The following is a 5,847-nucleotide window of genomic DNA, read 5'->3' as shown; positions in this document are numbered from 1 at the left end:
CCTAGATGGCATTCCAAAATGAATGGCGAGGAGACACTCAACCTTTTTGGTATACCTTGAGTAATCCCAACCAATAGGTGCTGGCTGGTCACATTGAATTACTAGGGCTTCTCTCTCTCAATCATTTCATTTCCGTCTCGTAGATCTGCTTCCAGAGGCCACAGGCACGAAGTGTTTGTACAACTATTTAAATGCTATTAAACTCTTTCTTCATGCATGTTGGGTACAAGACAATGATTAGAATCGACTACTGTTAGGCGTGCACGTATCATTCCTGTCAACTTATTCCATAAGGGTAGCTTCAGCAGCAAGCACGGGTGAGAATGGGTGTATAAAGTCATTGACAAGGAGAAGAAGCCGCTTCTGTCAGGGGATTGGATTACCCATGAGTCCATCTATGCGGAAATGCAATATTTTAAGCGATCCTCTACTCTCTAAAGCAAGCCACTCAGCTCTGTCAGGTCAGGTAACATAAGACTAACTAGCAAATGCGATACAAATCTATGCACCAACGATTCGAACTTAAAATCTTAGACGTATGTTAACATGAAAGGAGGGGCCTGCCTATTAAGCATTCTATTCCATTTCGTGGAAATGCATGCCAGGGATTGGCCACCCACAAGCACTTCTCCTCCATTGGCGATGTGGGTGAGTTGAGACTGAAAAAAGGGGCTCTTAAGGGTTCCAATTCAGATTTAAGGTCTACGGCTGAATAGAAATAGCAGTATAACTCCCTATAATCCGTGCTGTATTTCCCGTCAGTTTCTTTCTGTCCTACGGAACATGAGTTTTGTATGGAAAAAGGGCTTGCTTGCCCATAGGTAAAAAGACTCAAGGTATACTTTAGGCGTTAAAAGCTGGCTTATTACTTGGAAGAATGACATAAGCTAATAAGATGGGCTTACAAAATTTCATTGTAGTGATAGAAATCTTCCTTTCAGTGATTCACCTACCTGGATTTCCCGCCCTGTCATCTCACTAGTCAATGGAAAGAAACCTTTGTCAAGAGTCTGCAAGCACAAGAGTGACTACAACTTTTACTTTACCTTATAATTTAAACTTTGACTTATAAATAACTCTTAGGAAAGCCAGCCCCTTATTAGTACTCCAGAGAGCTACTTCACCCAGAATAAAGAGAAGGTTCGAAGAAACTAATGCATAAAGACCAGGGGCAGGAGTATAGAGAGTACAGCGAAGAAGCGTGTGAGTGGTTTGGACGGAGTGGCAGAAAGGAAGAACCCTCATCTCTTGGACTAAACTCGTACTTTGCGAGAGGCAATACGCAGGAATAGGAATTCCGATCGGACTTGCTTCTGGGATGGGAGTGCGGACTGCTTTTCTTAGTTACTTTCTTTTTGGTATTTCGTATTTTCAGATGCGTCTTCTTCTTTCTCAGATGGCCCGCATGTAGGTCCAGTGTGCTGCTTTCTTAAGCTGAGTCGTAGCCCTTGACCAACCAGTTAGCCTGTCCCTGCCTTCTCACAGTGGATTTCTCAACAATCTCTTCTCTCAAAGAAGGAATGGAGAGCTCTATCCTCTCCCTTTTCCTATGCGCGCGTTCATAGTGATATGAGTGAATCGATGTGTATTTATGAGGATCAAACCCTAGAGTGATTCTATCGTAGATTAGGTCTCTGGATCCGGTGTGCCTTGGCCTGACAGCAAGCTGAACAACTTTGCTGATCATCTGGCTTGACTGGGATTCTCCTCTCATAGAACAGATGACTGATGACTTTGTTGGAGGGATGGCCTAAACAAACGTTTATGCCAGAGTGCTTCGGTTGAAGAAAAAACAGAAGGTGAAGCTTGCTCTGTGATGAATTGGGCCTTCCTTCAGCTTCCACATCCTGCTTTGAATTCAAGAGTCCTTCTTTTCTTGAATTGGTCTGGTCGGTCAGTGGTTTGTTTTCTGGGCCTGAATCCCGATCCCCTATTAGAACCTTCTCAAGCAAACCCTCGTAATCCTTTTACATCTCTTAGTCTAGCCCATGCATACCTTGCTTTACCCATCGTTACTTATCGTTCAACTTAGAGCTCGATAGCAAATTCTTCGAGAGTCTCTTGTTCCATCTACTATCCTTTCTGAAGATAATAGAGTAACAGTGCTCCATAGAGAGAGAAAGAAGACACAGTAATGGTAAGCCATTGTAGGGATCAGCCTAGAAGGAGAATCATTAATTCTTGTTTTCATGATATGATGAAACGATTCAATCATGATTGGGGTGTGGGTAATTATCTTCTTTTTTTTTCATAAGATGCGGTATTCTTGTAGTGGTTCTCGAGGGCAAAGGGGGGGATTTGGGTAAAGCCAGTGGTGGTGATTGTGTCATCCGTTCTCTTCTTAATAACTCCCATCTCCCGAGGCCTAGCTTCGTATTATTTTCTTCATTCAAAGCAACCCATTACTTTTGCTACTACTACCACTAGTCTAGCTGTTGTCTATTTGCAACCATATAATTTTTCTAAGAGTACATGAGATCGTATTGTATTTTGGGTTTGCACTAGCGATAAGGTAAATCAAAATTCTGGCTGGGGGCTGGTTTGAGAGAAGTTTGCTACTCCGGCAGCCTTCCAATGACCTTAATGAAACGGGACGAGTCGCAATGAATCACTACGAAAATAGAAATATATGCACTAATAAAATATAGTCAAGCGAGGAGCCTACGAGTTGATTGAAGAAAGGCACGAGGCGCGGAGCGTCAGGCTTTTGAGAAGTAGTGGAATTGCTTACCTAGGAAGAAGTAGTAGTAGGAGAAGTCAGATCTCTTTGAATAGGTGGTCCGCTTGCTTGGAAAGAAAAGCAAAGTAAGACGCCCTACTTGTACTAATAACTAGAAGAAATCAATGGATTGAAGAACAAAGCAAAACACTGATAGTAGAACTATGGGAGAAAGAAAAGAAGCTTGGTTCACATCTGGTAAGCGAAAGAGTGAAGTGAACTAGGCGTTGAGTTCACTATACGGATTAGCTCATTCGAAATCTATATAGAGTATCTCAATTCAGCTCACTTGGTAGAGTTTTGAGTGAGGGAACCCCGGGGCTGTAGTCATCCAGTTCACAAAGTCTTGAGTTTCTCCAAATGATATAGATAGAAAGAATGGCGATCTACTAATATATTATACTTACTCTATATAAGGGATTTCTACTAGGAAAATCCTCTTTTCATTCCAAAATATATACTTGATTCAGAGATGATCAAAGACTCCTACCCTAACGCGTGACTCTAAAAAATCCAACTGATCTGAGGGTTTTTTCTCCAGTACAAGCAACACATTGGTAATAGCATACTTCCTGCAATACGAAGGGAATGATAAAAATACCTCACCAACCAATAAAAATCCCTAACCTAATTGGGAATACTCTCAAAGGACGGACAATCCGAGTTAAGACGGCCTTCCGAGAAGCACTATTAGGGAATACGCGGGAGGGACATATGTCGTAGTTCCACAACGCGGAGTTCTAATGTGGGGATTGGTCGAAGAGGTTTTATTAGCTAGAAAGGCGCAAGTCTCAGAGCTGAGCTCACCGCTTCGCGCCTCAGAGGGTGTCCAGACCCGGCAGAAGATATAGGCAATGTGAAATGTTCGGCTACTAAATGAAGGAGTTCAGGCTAAGATATTATCGGTTCAGAAGCGCCTGGGTATGGGTAGATCAGCAAGCCCGCTTACCGAACTGTTTCAAAAGAACTCGTAAGAAGCTTTACAGCAGCTCAAAGAACCTATGTATACGGCCCAGTCCTTGCCATGCCCGATCTTCACCCTTAACCATTTAATAAGCTTATGCCAGTGAGGTGTGGATGCAATGGAAAGACCCATATCGACCGTCTTACGACAAAGAAAATCTTGCTATTAAGAGGAAAAGAAATGGAGCTAGGGTCAAGTTCCAGAGGGGTCTCCAAACAGCCTCACACTACACCATCACGTGGGAGCTCCTCCACTCCTGTGGAAAGGGCATGTCTTACTATAGATAGTAGGTCAGCTCAATCACTTTCATCAAATTCCCTTGCTTAAGTACAAAAGCAAACTCCCCAGGTTCAAAAGCAACGGCCATGGGGTCAGGTCACTATACTCGTCAAGGTTGTCGGAGGTCTGTGAGTCATACGACTGTGGTACTGGCACTTTTCAAACTGAGACTCACTAAATATTACGCTTCTGCTCGCAAAGTAGGCCAGCCAATAAAACCCATCTCGTAGGACTCGCTTAGCTAAGGTTCTGGCTCCTTGATGGCTGCCACAAATCCCTTCGTGAATCTCATTTTCATTCATATTTTGCAAATACTTCATTCGATATATTTTTTTAGCTAGCGATGACAATGTCAAACATACCCCGATATCCACATTGTATCTAGTCCAATAAATTGATTTAGCCCGAAGCATCACATCACCTAAAAGACTGATATCCAGCTCCATATAATCCAACAATTGGGCTCTATTCTCCTGAAGAGAAGACACTTGAACTTCGTCATGTGCTATTGAGCCTTTTGAACCTAAGTGCGGACATAAAGTCTTAGCCAATGTTTCTAGACTATTAGGGAGTTGAGTGTATGAATCTCGTAGATGGAACACCAATTTCTTATTCCCCCTTTTTTTCCTATAAATTGATAACTGGTAAAGCTTCTTGTTCCTCATCAGCGGTTTGATGGTGTACTCGACCATATGACTGGCTAAAAACTTCATTAAGTCGATCGGATCGAGAAATTAGATTCGAAAAGTAAACTGTTTTCACGCCCTTGTGAGTAGATCCCAGTTTGGCTATACGCTCTATAAAATCTACCAACATTTTAGTACTCCTTTCTTCAAGGGAAGGTATTATCAAATTGTAATCTTCAAAAAAATATGTGTCTATTTGATCATCCATGGCAGCCACATCATCCCCCGGATTCACCACTAAGAGCCCCGCAGCATAAGGTACAAGCACATTATTTAGTATAACAGTCTCTATATCGGCTACAATGAAAGGAAAACATTTCTGTTTCTTCTGCTTCAATGCCGTGATACACTCAGGATGTTTACGATACCTACCCGGAGCTCTTGCTCTAACTTCTCGTGGTTCACCCCTAGCTATGCCCGCTTCTATTAAATTCCAAATTATGCTTGCAATTTCATCGGAGCTAGGCAACTCTTTGTCAGTGATTTCATGCCTACCAAGCAGGTACACTCTAATGTATACACCCTTTCAGAAAATAAATCCTTCTCGTATTCTGCTGCTTTTTTGATTCATTTTTTCTCAATAATAGCATAGACATCCATGTTGGGCGCAGCATTCCCACTTGAATCTTCCAAAGAGAAATAGCATGACCTATGATAAAGGGCACAGGTTCTCCGCTTGCTCTTCTCATGTTATATCCAATAGTAAACTTCCCATATAACAATTCTGTATTGTACACGTACTTTTTTATTTGAGTAGTTTCATTAGGAACGGAACTTGTAATTGTAATAGAAGCCAGATTTTCTAGTCAGAATACGGTCGGGGGAAGACTATCACTGACCGAGCTTCTCTACACTGACCTTTCTTCTGGTCAAGTTCGCAGCTCTTCGAAGAAATCCGATTCTTTTCCTAGGAGAAGAGATTGATTCTAGTTATCTTTCTTTCAAAGCCATCCATGCATAGAGAAGACTGGGCCCAAAGCATTGTAGGTGAGCGAGTAATCTCTGGAATATAAGAAGAGATAGAGATGGTTCTTTTGGCTCATCAAATGGGACTCGGACTTTGCAGAAAGAGAGTAATGTTTCCTCCTTTCTCACTCGCCTGGCTGGTCTATTTATTGCTATTAGGTCCTAATAGAGAAGAAGCTTTTTCCTGCGAAGATCAAGTTGAACGGTGAGTTCTAAAGGTTTTCCTGATGTAC

This window comes from Zea mays, unplaced genomic scaffold (assembly GCF_902167145.1).
Source record: "Zea mays cultivar B73 unplaced genomic scaffold, Zm-B73-REFERENCE-NAM-5.0 scaffold_327, whole genome shotgun sequence".
NCBI classification, from domain to species: Eukaryota; Viridiplantae; Streptophyta; class Magnoliopsida; order Poales; family Poaceae; genus Zea; species Zea mays.
This window is presented reverse-complemented; position numbering follows the sequence as displayed.